At 25.6% G+C, this 18,438-nt stretch overlaps 1 protein-coding gene across 3 annotated transcripts in view; it reads left to right on the plus strand.

The window, feature by feature from the left end:
- Positions 1 to 87: 87 nt before the first annotated feature.
- The window catches only part of LOC147817018 (citron Rho-interacting kinase-like), a 35,581-nt gene continuing 17,230 nt past the window's right edge, over positions 88 to 18,438 (plus strand). Inside the window, exons 1-3 of one of the 3 annotated variants that reach the window (XM_087153769.1) lie at positions 88 to 231; positions 2,212 to 2,420; positions 13,090 to 13,206. The gene's annotated coding sequence lies outside the window, so the exon portion shown is untranslated. Of the gene's footprint in view, positions 232 to 2,211; positions 2,421 to 9,852; positions 10,440 to 11,940; positions 11,965 to 13,089; positions 13,207 to 18,438 lie in introns of those variants that run through there. The other 2 variants (XM_087153780.1, XM_087153784.1) reach the window with 2 other exon arrangements.

The raw sequence follows: 18,438 nt of genomic DNA on the forward strand, positions 1-18,438 counted from the left end.
AACTTAGTTGTTACTTTCAATAAATTTATGATCTGAAGTTCTGTTCATGATATGAGTATTTTAAATAGATAGAGGTTAAAATGTTTTGCAGTATATGTTGTTCACTGCACATGCTGATGCTAAAGGAATCATTAAAACTAATTCAGCATTGTGAGCCATCTAAAGTCTTGCTGTTGCACGGAAAAGCTTCGAAAAGGGAGTTTTTGGCAAAGAAAATCACCCAAGAACTTGGTATAAAATTGCATCCAAGTTCTAAAATACAAGAAAATAATTAGAAATTTTTTTGAAGCATATATAGAGGCATTTTTGAATAGTTTTGCAAACTGTCCTCCATTCAGATGCTTTATTTAAAAGAATGTGTAAGAAGTTTAAGAAAAGTAGTTTCTTCATTGCTTAGATTGATAGCAATGCTATTTAACAGCATGTAGTTTTATTGCGAGAGATAAATTTGTAGTTATCAGCTTTGCCAGATTTTGTTTATTTATCCTGATTCATTAAAAATTCTCCTGATTTTTGTATATTCTATGAAGTTTCCTAAAATTCAGCAATGTATGCTAGGGAAAAAAAAGGTAAAGAATGTTTGTGCCAGCTTTCCTTTGATACACCAGTATCTGTGCAAGTTGATACTTCATTAAATCTATTGAAGAAGCAGCTCTTTGTAGAATTTGGTAAATTACGAGTTAAATATTTTTCGTAAATGAAATTTTATAAAGGTAAAGTTCTCTTTTATGTGCTTCATATTGGAAATATGAATTTAAATTACTATATTAATGAAGAGAGATTCATGTAAGACTATTTATACTTTTTTGTCCAAAACCTTAAATTTTTTACATTTGATCCTGCAAACATAAATAAATTAAAAGCATTTTATGTTAATGAAATTCTTATGCATTAAGAATTTTTAATGTAATTATTACAGTATTAAAAAAAATATATTAATATTATTTTTTATTTATCTTTTAATAATAAAACTTTTCCCTTTTTTAGTATATATTTTTCAAATACTTTGGTTTTGTCCAGAAATAGAGAATTCTTGTTTACTCATAAAGGCTTTCCCATTCAATTAGAAAAAGTTATATTTCTCAGATCTATACCACATAACTATTCATTTGGATTGCACACTTACAGACATAGCACTAGTTTAAACCTTTCATAATGGATACATTGAAATATTTATTAGAAAACTGTAAACTTTTTTTCTTACACATTAATGAATATTGAGTGTAGTTGGTTCCTCTGAGTTCTGTTAAAAATACATGACTATTTCTATTATTTTCTATATTTGATCATTTGTGTTCTGACTCAATTTTGACTTAGGGGTTTTGAATTTGCTGAAAGTGTAGTTCTAACATCTGAATGTGAAATGGTTTAACAAAAACCTTGTAAAGAATAATGTTAATTGGACTAATTTGCAGAAATTTTACATTTTTGTTTAACTCCCACAATGAACAATTTTGTTGTTATGTCTAAAAATATTCAAGCTGGTAATTTTTTAATTTGTGGGTTTAAGCAATATTAAAGCCATTTTACATTAAAATAATTAACAACATCTAGAATTTAAGAACAAAGCAGTTTTGGTTGAACTTTTAATTTATTATAATTTGTGTGTTATATCATTTTCCCCACTTGATTTAACTAGATAGTAATTAATTTAATAAATTAATTAATATCTTACTAGTAGGAATAAATTTAGCAGATTTAAATTATTTTTCACTAAAAGCAATGTTAAAATTTAGTATTTAAAACAAATAGTTTTGTAATCATTCCTTATTGCAGCATGCAGTCTGAGCATTTCACATTTGGTTATGTTTGTGTAGAACATCTTCCTCACTTGAATGAACAAAAAATGATCACACAATGAACAAAACGTGTTCATTGAATAACAAAACCAAAAACTGATTTTTAGCTAGCAAAAACAACATGTGATAGGACAACTTTAGACATTGCATGCTTCGGTGGCTAATTGCATAGGTGTTGAAATGAAATATTTTCCTTCGTGAATTTTTTTTCCATGAGCAATGTTCAATTTCCAAATAGCTTATAATAACTATAAAACCCCTTCAGAAAAAGTATAATGATTGCATAAGAAATGTCAGCTGATCTCATCTCTAAATAAAATCAGGTGTAAAATGACCAAGTTTGAAATCATTTATTTGAAAAACTACTGAGTTGATTTTCTAAAATATTTTATTTGTTTGAATTATTTTTTAGAATATTTTGTAATAATTAATAATCCTACACATGATCCGTCTACTACTGAGGATGTCAGCACTGTGCAAGCGGGATGTGGATTCGTATTGACCAGCCATCGGTGGGATTCGAACCCAGTTCACCACATTGGAAGGCGAACGCTCTATCCCCTGAGCCATCACGGCTCTGCAAGGTTCATTTGTAAAATGAAGAAACTATCAGGAAATTTGGTAATTTTCAGAATATTATAAAATATTCATATTAATTTCATACTTATGAAAAAAGGCTAACAAACAATAACAAAATGCACTGAGTATATTTTCTACAAAAAAAGTGATGATCATGTGGCTACTGCAGGCCATATTTTAATCACCACTCATCATATTTAGTTGCCTTGTGATCAGGGGTGACTATTAATTTTTTCCTATACTCTCAAGGCGCAAAGAATAAAAAAGTTTGAAAAAAAGAAAATTGGAATTTCAAAATTATTGCAATTTTTTAAATGAATAGTCAATACTGAAATTATTCGCCAGTGTTTGTTTTTTTAAATTTCTGTAGCATTTAATTATTTTGTTCTTAATGTTATAACTCATTTAAATGAAAATTTTATATTGCAACATATGTAATTATACATTATATGTATATATGTATTCATTGAACTTAAGTTTTTATTTGAGTATGGCTATGGTTTAATCATTCTGAAGTTCACATTTTGATTCATAATTCCTATTATTTTTGGTTTCTGATCTCAGATATATATTTTTAAAATGTAAAATATTTTTCGGATATTAAGTATTTATTTTAGAAAATTTATCATACAAAACTTTTGCTACTTATGAATAGTATTCATTCCTTCTCGGCTCCATATTTAGTTGTGCTGTGATGATATCTGAACAATAATGCTTAATGTGTTAATTTAAATTGATAGTAAATTTTTTAGTTTTTATGTAATTATTAGTGTTTGATTAAAAAGTATAGAGCTTAATATTAAATAGATTTTCAATAGAGTGAAAATATATGCTAATGCTAGCATGCGTGTCAAGTTAATTAGTTTGTTACACTTCTTCCCTTTTTTAAAAAAACCTCTTCTTAAGAACTACTTTTTTTTCTGCGTTTGAAAGATGTTTAATTAACTGCTTAACTCTAAACCAAGATTTACATGTATTATTTATTACATGAAATATTATAAATAAATAAAATATATAGGTTTTACTATACCTAATGTTTTTGAAAACTGAAATTTATTTATACTTCTAGCAATGAAAATTTATTGTTATTTTCTTTTGTTATTTAAATGTATGTAATTAATTTGGAAATCTATATTTTAAATACATTAAATGATTAATTATTTAATAAGGCATGATTTTAAATCTGATTAGGATATAGCAAGTGAGATTGATAGCAAAAGCACACATATCCATATATAATTTATCTGAACCAAATTTTACTTGAAAATATATTTTATTCCTGAATGATATAACTTTTAAATAATATCTGATAGATTAAGAATTCGAAAAGTTTATCTTCTTTACATACAGGGATGAAGTGGGATACTGGGACCTATCCTAGTGTGCCCTCCATCTTGATTACTTTTTGTTGGAATAAATAAAAAAAATATATAAAAATTGGTATTAATTTCCCTTTGGTTTAAAGGGAAAAACTTATAAATGTATGTTGATTTGTAAAAAAAATTTAATTTATTGTTTACCCTTTTCACATTGTTTTTTCTCTGAAAATGTTTTTTTATTTTTGTTCCTTTTAAATTACTCTCTTATACTATTTTATGTGTATATTTCAAAAAGTAATTCTTACTCATCTAAATAAGAAAAAAATGTAGTTTATGAAAAATAATTAAAATACAGTCTCTCCGCATACATATTTCTTTTTTTTTTTTTTTTTTAAAGTTAAATAAAAAGACTGTTTTTGAATAAACAACTTGCAAGCTTTTTTCTATAATTTGTACAGAAATTTTTTTCAAAACTAAGCATTTAACAGTCCGTTTTTTTAAAGTAAAGTATTTATTTAAAAAATAACCTTAAAATTTCATTAATATTCCTTTTCAGAAAAAGAGACACTTATGCAAATTTTACCATGTGAAAATAATCTTAACAATGTAAATATTTATAATAGTTATCAATATTAAATCTATAAACACAGATAATTTTACCATTGTATAATTCTCATTGAATTTTCTTAAAAATGGAATATGAATAAAAAGGCAGTGTTTTTAAGGGATGGTGGCTATTTTTACAGAAAGGAAAAAAAGGGTGCATTTATAAGGATCAAAAGGTAGACAGGGCAGGTTGCCCTTCTAAAATCACTTAAGGAAAACACTGCATATATTCACATATTGATATATAAATATATACATATCACATGACACCCCCTAAAAAGTGCATCTTCCAGGGTATCCCTGCTTACATATTTCTATAAACAAACAGTGAAAACTTTTATTTAAAAACTCATTAAATTTTTTATATTGTCCATTACAATGTGTATTTTTATTACAAATCACAAAAGAGTTTGATTTAAACTAATATTTAATTAAAAATTCAGAGCAGAATATTAATAATCAATCTTTCATATGAAACTGAAAGGAAAATACAAGTTCTTAATAAATTTAACTCAGTTAAATTTTATTATTTTTAAACAACAGCTATCTCTTGTTTAATTCTCTAAATTATTTTGTATTCTAAAGGTTAAGTTGTGTTTTGCTCATAATTAACAAAATAATTTGTTAATTTAAAAACTAAATTGTATATTTTAATATTTTTCTGTGAAAATGATTTTTTTTTAATTTGACTAAAATATCAAGGAATTTTTAAAAAAATCATTTTTATTTTTTTCTAATAGGATGCAGAAAAAAACTTTTTAAACAAAATATCAAATAATTTTAAATTTAAAATAAAAAATATATATTTTTATGTTTATTTTAAGTAAATTAGTTATATAGTTATTTTTTATAAAAATTTACAAGGGAAATTTCCAGTTTTAGTTTAGTCAATTAATATAAATATTAAATTTATAGAATTAATAGAAATGAACATATTTAGGAAATTTTAAACTCATCCTTTATTCTTATAAATTTATTTTATCTAGTTAATACCATTGTCTTGGGAAAAAAAGTGATTTTTTCTTGAAAGGGGCTTAACCTTCGTGTAAATCACTTATCATAAAATTTACTTTGTGGTGCTACACAACTAAACCTTTTTACGATACTCTCTATTGTGTCAATGTAGTTCCTCTACTGAGTGTCAGAAGTTTTTTTTAAAAATATTTTTCCTATTATCGATACAGTTTAAGTATTAATGTTCATTTTTTAAAAATTGAAAATTTTTTTATTTCCAAAACTATAAGCAAGACAATTGATGGTTTGATAAAAGTTAGTTAGATAATAATAAAAAGTTATGAAAACCCTGATTTAGGGTATTAACCCAAGGCGGGGGTAAATAGCTATTTATAAATACCATACTCATTGGGTATTTATCCGACTCACCTCTATACCCATACAGTGTTGGGCTAAATCAGAATAGAAAAACTCTTAATAAATATAAAACAATAACTATAAATTTGCTAAACTTCCTTTAACTGCTGATATTTTTGTAGTCTTATAAAATTTGCTTATTTATCTTCATTATCAATGATGGTACATATTTTTTTAAAAACTATTTAAAGTTTGAATTTTTTTTTTTCGTTAATAAAAATAAATAGTTATAATAAAGTTTGCATAAAACACTGAAAATTTACAAGTTTTATACCTTATTATTTTGCAATTTTTTTTTTTTTTTTAATTTTTCATCCAACAAATTTGTCTTAAAAAATCATACTAAGCAGAGGAATTTTTTTAGAGGAAATACTCAAAAACAAAGGTTAAGCTCTTGGGCATCAAAAGGAATTAAGCAATTTGCAATCAATCACCTAATTATTCTTTAGTTTAATGAAAACAATCACAAATTTATCTTAAAAATTTAAAAATAGGAAATTAAAGCAAGGTTTATGTGTCAGATTTTTAAAGTAAAAAATTTTTATTAGCTTCACCCATGTTATTTTCTCTTTGCTTAGTCAAATGAAGGTATACTGCGAAATAGAAATTTGGAATACATGTTTTGGTAGAATATAGATTAAATCCAATAGATTTTAAGAATACTTTAATGATTCTAAAATTCTCAATGATTCTTTAAAAAGAATTATTATTAAACTAGCATGGTCTAATAATAATTCTTTTTAATGATATTGAAGCAGGTTTGGGTCTTGAAATATCTGTGCTTATTCTGATTCATTATTTTTAATCTAGCAATATACACAAATACAAAATAGAAAAAATCATTATAATGATGTACAAAATGTTATATAGCTATTATAGAATTTTATAAAGTTTCTGAATAAAAACTTTTTGTCTTCTATATTTTTATATATTTCTTTTTATTCTTCTCAACTAAATCTTTCTTAATTGAAATCAATTTTTTATTTGATAACAAATAAAACTCATTTTAGTTAGTTTACTTTGATTTATTTAGTGACTTATTCCTATGAATTTTGTTTATTAATATGAATTTAAAACAAATGAGATCTTAAAAAAAGCTCTTCAAACTCATGTCTATAGAAATAAGAAATATATCGTATCCTTATTTTTTTTTAAATAAAACTCTTCAAACTTATGTCTATATAAATAAGAAATATATTGTATTACAGAGTTTTTCTTATGAATAAAATAAGGGCAGGGTATTTCCTCTCTGAAAAAAGCTCTCACATCGAAAATGTTAAAATGTGTATTATTATGTATAACTGAATTTTATCCTAGACAATTTTTAAATTACCATCTCATACTATCTTATGAGTATATTTCAAGAAGTAATTCTTTTTTGATATCAAAATATGAGAAAAATTGTAGTTTATAAAAATAATTAAAGGCATGCTAAATAGCAATCTCTGTGCATGTTTTTTTTTCAATAAATGAACTAACAAAAAACGATTAATTGATAAACAACTAGAAAGGTTTTCTCAATAATTTTAACTGAAAATTATAAGAAAATAAACTTTTAAAGGTGCATTTAAAAAAAAATTAAATCACTTATAAAAATTAATATCCCCTTCCACCTGCCCCAAAGAAGATACTTATTAGAAATTTGACTAGTTGAGAATAATCCAAGCAAAGTAAATGTTTGTATAAGTAATCTGAATTTTACCTATAAGCACATAATTTTACCAATATAATTATTAGTTAAACAATGAATTAATTTTTTTCAAAATAGAATCTGAATAAAAAGACATAGTTTCTAATGAAGGGTGTCTTATTTTTATAAAAAGAGCAAAGAGTGTACATTTATTGAGATCAAGGGGGGGGGCAGGGCGGTTTGCCTTTCAAAAAACAGTTAATCAGAACACTGTATTAAAATATACTGTTAATGAATTTCTTATAACTAAACATTGCCATTTTAGAATGTTTTTCAATGGCCTTGAAAAATTATATTTAATGAAGATAAGATTTTGCCTTTTCCGATCAATGATACAAAGAATGTTGCACTTTTAGTTTACTGTATCTGAAAGAAAATTCTGAAGCTCTTTCAACTCTTTTGTATCTTTGAATTATTAGTTATGTTATGTCATTAATATTTTTAAAAGTTTCCTGTTGTTGTATCAATTTAAAATAAAAAATTTTATAATTACCTATTTATTATAATGTAATATTATATATTATAGAGTTATGTTGTCTTCATTTCCAAATTATGAAGTTTCTAAGTACTAAACCTTGTTTATTTCCATTTTATTTGTCCTTTTACATTGTTTGGTCAAATCAGTTAATGCTTTTCCTTACTATTATCACATTATGATTGCTTTAAACTAGAGGCCTTTCAAATATTATATAAGAATATTTTGGACAATTTTGAACACCTTATCAGCATAATTAAGTAAATTGCAAACCTTTTTCCATGTGTCAAGATGTTACATCAGCCCCTGGTTTTCACTTTGATTTTTACTGTACTAATTTAATTTAAGGATAAAATTCTAATAAAAGATATTAACTATATAAATCAAATTTTATATCAAGTTAATATGAAATTTAAAAAAATACTCCTCTTTCCTTTGCCATTTTTTTTTACTATAAAAATAGTTCTAGGCCAGTTAAATGAGAGTAAATTTAAATTATTATTTAATAGAGTAAGTGTAAATGTAAATTTAAATTTTGGAAAAGACCCTTATCCTTATTTACCCCTCTCCTGTGATTGGATATCAAAATACAAGTGGGGTGTGGGAAAAGTGTAAAGGAAATAATTAGCGAAACCATGTCTAATAATAGACTTGTTTTAACCATGCATAGCATGCACTAATTTTAAAATGTGTGGTTTTTGAAACTTTTTTTTTTATTTGCTAATGTGTGAAAATTGAAGTTTTATTCCAATTCAGAAAATCTGATAATTTGTGATGTATTTAATCTATATAGCTATCAAATATGAAATGGTAAAAAAATTTGCACCAACATAATTTTTAAAAAGCTACAATGAGTAAATTCTTGAAGGTCAAAAAGGAATACATAATTTTTCCCTTTGGCTTTTTCTTGCTAGATTATTTTTCACTTTGATATTTAGTAAGCTAGAATTTTTAGCAAGAAATTTTCATTTCTGTACATAGCTTTATAGTTGCCGCTCGGTATGCGGTGTTTTTTCGAAGTTTAAATGTAGTCACTGCGTTAGCTTCATTTCACTTTTTTATCATTTTATATTCAGTTTTATACATTATATTTTTATCCCTCATAGGTAAATATTCCGTGAATAAAGAATTAAGCATAGTGTTTAATATGAAAGTGATTTACAAATGATGGGCCTCATTATGGTGATTTGTAAATAACTCATCAGAGTCTGCATTGAAATGCTTCCTGAATCATGCTGAGTATTACATGCTATTAAGTGTTTTCCGAATCAAGCATCTCGATTCTTATTCAAGTGCTTTACGAATCACACACTGAGATTCATGTTTGAAGGATTTAAAATTTGCCTATTGCAAATAGCATTAATGGGATTTAAAAATTACTGTTTGCAATTTTTATCAAAGTGATATATGAATCTCCTTTTGCATTTAATGATTACTAGATTATGCATCATTTTTTACATAAAAATCATTACCAAATAATGTGTTGTGTTTTGCATTGAAGTAATCAAAGAATCATGTGACAAAGTTTGCATTTTGGTGATTTATTAATCACTCATTGCTATTTATGACTTGTTACTTTGTGCATTTTTCAAACTTTATTGTTTGCTATTCATATATGCTTCGATTTACGGAACATACGTTGCATTTCAATTTGCAAGTTATATCTTGTACATAATTTACGTCATCTTTAAGACTTGCTTCATGTTTCATGTCATTATATCTATGGGCAACATATTGCACTTTATATAAACACGTTTTAAAAAACTAGTCATAGTGAATTATAATAAAAAAAATTGCAATTTATGATTTATTTTAAGGAAACTATAGTTTTGTAAATCTTAAGTTTGTTATCTGTCAAAATATTGTTTTACAAAGGATTTTATTGTGCCCAAAATACTTTACTGATATTCTGAGGTGTTGTGTTTTTAAAATTGAAACAGATATGCTAAATATTAGTTTTCAAATTCTTATATGCTTCATATATTGTTAATGGATAGTCTTACCAGTTCTAGTCTTTAAAAGTTTGCATGTATGCTAATGTCAATTCGTTGTATTTTGTTAATTAAACCACAATGCAACTGTTAATTCATTTGCATTAGTAGATATGAGCAACACATATTTAAAAATTGCCAGAACTATTAAACAATGTAAAATTGATACAATTAATATATGCTCCAATGTTATAAAATCTAGTGGACATGTATTTTAGCATACTAACTGTTATTGAGTAGGTCCTTCAAAGTGATTGAAAAATCCTAAAATCATTGTTATTATTTTTTTTAAACTTATTTATTTATTAATTTTGAAAATTGAGTGGGATTGAATTTGAGAGGGGTAAATTTTGGTTTGTTTAGACTTTCCCTTTTTGCTGAAATGTTTGGGTTTGGATAGAATATTTATTATCTCTAACTTTTTTTTCTAGAAATGTTTGCAGCTATTTAATGTTTTATTCAATTTAAAAATTATTTTAAGAACAAAAAAATATCAGTAGCTATTGGTGATCGAAATGGGTTGCAGGTGGCGTCGAGCAGAACTCACTACCTATGGCAACACTTCGCATGCTTTCCCCATTAGCGTGTGGAGAGTCATAGAGTAAGAAAGTACGTTAGTTTCTCTCTTGATTTGTAAATAGATTAAAGTCTTTTAAGTTGGAAAACTATGTGGAACTGAAAATTACATTAAACATAGTTCTAAAGAAAGGCATCATGGAAATTTTCAAAAATATTTTTATTAAATAAAAAGAAAAAATATTAAGTAATGGGAAAATATCGTAGTACATTCCTATACAACTGAAAAGAAGAGGAGAGGGAAAAGAGAAGGGCCAAAGGCATGAAAGCGGTCTCTCCCCAGATGACTTATTCGCGTGTTGTGATATCTTGAAACTTGTGATTTAAAATTTAAGTTTTAAAAAAAAATTTATTTCAAAATTCAGTAAAAAAATGCTTAAACTATTTTATAACCACAATATTTTAAAATTCACATTAAAATTTTATAATAAGTTGAAGAATAATCCATGTATTAATGAAGAATAACCCATGAAGAATAATCCACAATTAAAAAATAAATATGAAACATCTATTAATTTTTTATTTTAAAATTTAATTTTTTGAAAGAATTTTGATTAAAAAAATTATAATTTATAAATGAAATAAGACTTATTAAATAGTTATTAATCTTTTTAGATGAGGAAATTTGAATTGAACTCTGAATCTCTCTGGTAGAAGGTGAACAACTTAATGGTCACACCACAGTGTAAAAGTAATGAAGTTATATATCTTGAAATTGAAATAAAATCAATTATAAATGATTAAATAAAAATAAAGAAAATTATAGAAATAACTTGTTTTAATGAAAAAATTTCAGCACTTTTTCAAAATCGCATCAGGCAATACATACCATCACCTTTCTCACAAATTGTGATGTCATTTTCGACCAATAGCGTGTCCCAGCTATTCTGAAATTTAATCGCTTGTTTAATTTGATCCCTATCTTAGCTACATGTTCTTTAATTTAAGCTTAACTTTGTTTTAATTGGAGTTTTCAAGATGTGTTCTGCCCTTGCTAGAAACAAACTTTTTTGCTTGCATTGATTACTAAACAATAATATTTTGGTGTAAGCCTACTCTTTTAGGGTGATACCAAAAATCCCAATTGAAATTGCAAGCAATCCCTAAAATATTTAACCCTCTTTGAATAGAATTAGATTAATCAGTATTTCATATATTGATTATGTGTCTAAAAGATTGCTTGCAAACTCAAACTATGATTTTTTGTTTTTCTTAAAAAGATATTCTAAAGATATTCTAAGAACCATCACATAGTTTTTTGCAAATTCAAGATGTGTTTTTATTATTAGATGTTATTATTATTATTTTTTTCTAATTATTTAAATATTTTTAGATTTGGCTGTTTTATTTTTTATGTATTTTTTTGTGTGTGTGCATATATATTAATACATTGGATTAATAATTCAATACTGCTGTTTGCATTACTTTTTTTTGTTTTCTTTTATTACTTAGAATTTTTTTTAAAAATTTCTTGCAGTTTGAGTAGATAAAAGCTTTAAATTTTATTTTGAAAATTAATTTATTCTTTAGATGTTGCTGAAAGTTTTTATTTTATATTGTAAGTAAACTTATTTATTTAAATCTTGTTCACTTCCATTATTTTGGCAATAATTTGTTAATAATAAATATTTCAATCAAATGGAATATTTTTTCCAATTTGTTTCTAAAATAATTTAACAAGAGTCAACTTAGAAAATGGAATTGCTGATGTGTGTTTTGAAGAGTTTTATTTATCCTTTAGTTTTGAAATAGTTATTAATTTGATATTTCTTCATTTGCTATTTTGTAATTCAAAAGTTAATATATTCTTCTTAATATGATTTTTAAAAAATTTCATAGTATTTGGATGATTATAGAACCGTAGTTTTGGGTGTAAATAATTTTTACCAGATTCTTTATATAAGAACTTTACTGGATTGATTTCTAATAATGTTTTAAGATTTGCTATTCCTTTTTCTATTCACTAAGAATGTTCTTTTTTTTATTGACAACACTCGAATATTTGAAAATTTATATGTATTTTTTCTATACAGCTTTAAAGTTACACATTTTTCAAAAGTTTCTCATTTTCTATATTTGCAATAAATTTTAGTTAAATTTTAATTAACCGGTAGATTTTTAAACTCTTATTGAAAGAAATGTAAATCTGTGATTAATTAAAGTAATTGTGTTAAATTTTAAATGTAACACATTTGAAATTGTATTTTTTTCTCTTAATACTTTTAAGAGAGGGGTGTGAACACTGCAAACAAAAAGCTCAATGATATTTTTTAATTGTGTTACATTTGTTTGAATATTTAATTATTTAATATCATGTTTTATTTCCCTGTAAAATTTTTCATTAACCTTGTAAACTTGCAGTGAATCATGCTATTAAATGATATAACTAAGGAAAATACCGAACATAAAACAATGATACCGAACAAATATACATATTACAAATTGTATAAGTTTCATTGGGAGTACACAATTGTATACATTTGCATTAAAACATCTTTAATGCAGAAAACATTACAAAAAAACATATGTTAGAAATAATGTGAAATATTCAAATCTGCTTAAATATGAATGCTTTATTGTAGCTTTCAAGCTTGTGCATTATTTTCATTATTATAATTTATTTTGATTTCTTTAAATCTTTTATACTTATCAATATTTTTATCATAATATTAATTACTTGTAGGACTCATCTTCACTGTGTTGCTTCTTGCAATAATTCAACTGCTGGAAAACCTTGATCAACTTGAGTAATCATGAAACAACCTGGGAGAGAATGAAAAATGCTTTGAATACCTCTGCAGTAAGTTCTAAATAGTATGAAATCTGTAAATTTCTGTATCACATATACACTTTAAAAATGCATTGTTCCACAGATAACCTAGGTGATGTGCAGATTAACTTAAGCAACCTCCTTATTAAGTATGCTTCAATAAATGTTTTTAAAATTCATTCAATTACTTTCGTAAAATTATATTTTATGATTGCATACAAAAGCTTTATATAGTATATTCCATGTAGTGTGCCATTTGTTGCTGAACTTTATTCAGTCCAGTATATGCTCCATTTAATATCATGCACAAGATTCTGGTACAAAACAATTTTTACAAATGACTATATAGGATTCTTCATTAAAGCACATGCTCACAATTTTGTGCTGGGTTCTCTCTTTACATCTCATTACACCCAAATGCCTTATATGAAAAAGTTATTCTCAGACAATTAGAAATTCATCTCACAATGAACTTAATGTTGATAATAGATTGAAGTTTACAAATCAATGACTAGCTATTGTTGTCTTCTTTTACTTTTTATCGCTGTTTGCTCTTCGATGTGGCAATGAGTCAAGTTAAGAATAATTTCAACAATAAAACAATAAATTTAATTAAGAAATAAAAGAAAACAAACTACTTCAGCAGCCGAGTACATTGCTGCTTCCTAATCATTTCATATTAAAAATATCTCTCTTACATTTGTAAACAGACACAGTAGTGGCGCTGCACCACCTGCTGCACAACTCACTATTAACCAGTGATGCTGAAGATTACAAATATGAAAGAATTGATGTTGGTATCACTGGTAGTCAAAAACAAGAAGCTATCAGCTGACCTGATGGTTAGTTATTAATTAAACTACCCTTCTATTTTTCGAATTTTCTGTCGTTGCGTGTGGTTAAATGAAATTAACCATCTTCATAATCATGTTTTTTGTAAAAAAGAAAAAAAATCCTGTTAACTGTCAATTTTTCAAAGATATAAAAGTCAATAAAAAAACTAAAATTATATTATTTTTCTTTATTTTCCTTTTGAAAAGTCAGCTAGTTTTTTAAAGTGGCCATTAAAAATTTCTCCTATTTTCACCAGATATTAACGTAATTTTGTTAACTGAAATACATTAATAAATTAAAAATAAATGTTCATTAAGCGTTTTATTCTTTTCTAGTGAAAGTCCATAAAATTTTCATAAATACTTGTGAAAAATACAAACAAGCAGTTATATACATCTTAAAATTTTTCTAACTTTAAATTTCCATCAGCTTTTAGTGTATACAGTGGTGGCCAAAAGTGTGGACACTTTTTGAAAGTTTCATGTTTTTCAACTTTGTGTGCTTGTAGAATATATTAATTTTCACTTAAATACAAAAGTTTATATATCAAATTGAAGGTAATTTAATGTAGAATTTAATAATGAATACAGTATTACGATATCTGTATTACAAGAAAAGTTATGCAACTAATAGTAAGATCTATCTTAGATTTGCATTTTTTTAAGTGATACTTACACAATCAATACTTAGTAGGATAACCCTTAATTTTTAAGACAGCTTCACAGCGTCTTTTCATCAAGTGGATGAGTGTTTAGAGTTCATCTTTTGTAATCACATGGTGCCAAGAATCAATTATAGCTTCACTTAGTTGTCTTTTATTGGATGGACGTTTTTTTCGTACACGAACTTTCAAACGTCGCCACAAATTTTCAATTGGATTTAGATCAGGGCTGTTTCCTTGCCATGGTAATATATCTATGCCTTTATTTTGAAACCATGCTTTGCATACTTTTGCTGTGTGGCATGGAGCTGAATCCTGCTGAAAAATAAATGGTGCGTTGTTGGAGAAGAGATCCCTGATGCCAACCACTGTAAATAATAGTTAGTGTACCTCTGCAAGTGTATAAATAATTATTTTAAGTAAAATCACATTTATTTTATAGGAACCAGAAGCAAAAGTTGAATCTGTTGCTTTGGTAATTCATCATTATGAGCAACAGGAAGATATGCAGGGTGCATATCTTCCTATATGCATACTATTTTTGGTCTTATGCGACTATGGCGACTTTTTTTGCTTGAAAAGGCTGAAAAAGCAACTATTTTCAGGAATAGGCAACTATTAGGAGACTTTTTTTACTCTTGACGAAGTTTTTCGCAAAAATGAACGCTACTTTTCAGAACGTTAATAAAAGAAAGCAAACTTTAGAGGCAAAAAAAGCAGCTATTTTCAGGAATAGACGACTATTAGGAGATTTTTTTTACTCTTGGCGAAGTTTTTTCACAAAATGAACGTTACTTTTCAGAACGTTAATATAAGAAAGCTAACTTTTATACAATCATTTATGTCCAAAGAGCCAAAAATTTAAATTTCCATTGGATTTAATAAAGTATTCGTTATATGTTCTCTCTGAGGGGCAGTTTCGTTATTTTTAATTTTTTTTCCTTCTAGTAACATTTATATTTTATTGTAATTCAACTTTTATTTAGTACCTATTTTCTAATATGTATACCTTTTACATTTGTAAAAAAAATTTTTTTAATTGGAGGATAGTTAGGACTGGGCGATAAATTGATGTATTGCGAATTGTCGATTTAACGCATATGTCAGTAGGCCGTTGTAGTGACTTTCGCTTTAGGCGCTGCGTCAGAAATCTGATTTAAGCCGCTGGAATTAGATTACAATCGCGATTTAATGATTTAATATGTAAGGATCCTTGACTAGGCTAACGCTGTTATCGCATTAATGAAGACGATTTTGATTTCGTCTAGCTGCAGAGATGTAGATAGCGTTTTGCTATTAAGATATTAGTTTGTGATAAATGACGAAGACGAATTGAATCAGAACTCCCGGTTTCGTGCGAGGATCAGCGTTGTAATATAGAATGCAATGCATTGTTTCTTTATGTCGATTTTTGTCTTTGGGATTTTGCGTATTTTGAAGATTATTTATAATGAGACTTTAGTCATTTTGCGATCGTTGTGCATTTTATTTCGTCGGAAATAATTGTCGGGTTTCTTGTAAATTATTTTCAGTGAGACTTTTGCACCGATCGTTTCGTTCTGCATTATTTCATACCATTCTTTTTCTGTCTGGGTTTAACGATTCTTATAAATTATTTTTAGTAGACCTACTGTTACTTTGCGATTGTTGCACAATCGCTGTTATCTTAAATTTTCGTTCTGAACTCAATAGATTCTTCTGAACTCATTGATTTTTTTCAATTATTTTTTATTTTATTTTAAACGATACAATTTAATAGGGGTATTTTGTATTTAATTTTGTTATAAAAAGTTAGTTTTTTTAAATTTATTAAATGTGGTTAAGGATAATAATTTGATTGTTTTTCAACCAATAAATCCTCAGTCAATTTTAATTATAAAAAAATTAAACAAAGCCTACCTTTATTTAAATTGCTTTTATTTTTGAGAAAATGAAAAGAAAGTTTTGAAAAAATTTGGTTAACTGATTAGTTTGGCAGATTTTAAAAACAAAGATTTTTTTTAACTAAATAAAAAGTTTAGTAATGTTTTGACGTTTTTAATAATTTAACATTAGTACTTAAAGTATTTTTTTAAAATTTTTTATTAAAATTCTTTTAATACTTGTTTGTTTTATAATTTGTTCGATAGTCAGTATCCTTTTTAAACAAATAAATCTTAAGTCGATTTTGTTTTCAAAAATTAAAATATTTTTGCATTTATTAAGTACAGCATTTGACCATTAGTTAATACTACTTTTTATTATTTTAAATGAGTAAGTAAAAAAGGGTCTAATGATGTTTCAAAAGCATGTTTTTTTTTCCAACAAATAATAAAAAAAAACAATTTTTTTTTCTAAAGTGAACATTTCTTTGGTTTGTTTTCCACTTTCGTTTTTTTCTTCTTTTAATTTTTAATGCGTGTATGTAAAATAATTTGTTACAGTATTATTATTTTTAAACCAATAAATCTTAAATCATTTTTAATTTAAGAAGAATGAAATAAAGCTTGGGTTTGCTTTTACTTTGACTTCTTTATTAATTTAATTGAAAAAATTAAGCAATGATATTGATGTCATAGTAGAATATGTTGAGAATTAATATTTTCTTTTGTACTAGATTTATTCCTTTTTATTTATTTTTGATTGATTTAAAGATTTCCCATAGGTAATTTCTGAACATATGCTAAATCGTGATGTCTAACGGACGATGCATAACTATTTAAAATTTCTGACATCAACCAGTCCTTATCATAGTATTTGACAATTAAGCTACAATTTTAATTATTTGGCTACTATTTTTTATAAATTTTTGTTCCTGTTCAGGCAACTATTTTCATAGTTTTTCACCATTAATTATTTTCAAATTTTTCACCATTTAAAATGTATTTGAATAATAATTTTTAAAATTAATTATGTATTGATAACATTGTTTTAATTTTAATTCACAATTTTTATTTTAAAGTTTGGATACTTTTAAGTTTGGATACCTGGATATAAAGTTTGCATACCTGGACAACTGAAAAGTTGCCCAGGTGCAAGTAAAAAGTCACTAAAAAAATAGACCTCTGTCAAGTTTTTATTTTATTTTATTTAATTTTTTAAACAGATAGAAATTAAATAGAATAAAAAATGTAAAATAAAAAATTACAAAAAAAATGTCGAATTTCCTTGTGCCCGGCTGACCAAAAAGTAATAAATTTTATTTTAAAAATGATACTATGACAAACATTTCTTATTAGAATGGGAAATGTATTAAAAAAATGAAATTCTTTGTATAATTTCACTTATGAAATGCTTATAGTAAAAAAAAATATGCTCTGAAAATTCCTTATATTTATCACAATATTTGTAAACGTAAACAGTTCCCTAATTTTTTTGTTGTTAAAATACTTATTGCTTTTTTGTATTTTAACCTGTAAAATTTTTTTTATAAAGTTTCCTTTCTTTAACTACATGTTTTTGTGCAAAAGAATTTGCAGTTAGAAATTGTTTTGTAAATGCCACAATCTTTTGTAAATTTTTAGCATCTATAATCTTATGTCTTATGAATTGGAAGCATCTATATGTCTTATGAATTGCAGGCATAATAATGCACGAGATTATGTATAGGGTGTTCAAACATATCCATGAAGCACAAAGTGTGCTCAAAATTGCTACTTACATCACAGTACAAAGTTTTTTTGCAGAATAATTTATGTTTTGAGCAAGTGATGGTGAATGTAAAATTCATGACAGAGGTTACCCAACATAAGTTTTTTCTCACGTTAGGATGAAATTTTTACTTATTT

Source organism: Parasteatoda tepidariorum, chromosome 1 (assembly GCF_982258835.1).
Source record: "Parasteatoda tepidariorum strain Cologne lab strain chromosome 1, Ptep-v5.0, whole genome shotgun sequence".
NCBI lineage: Eukaryota > Metazoa > Arthropoda > Arachnida > Araneae > Theridiidae > Parasteatoda > Parasteatoda tepidariorum.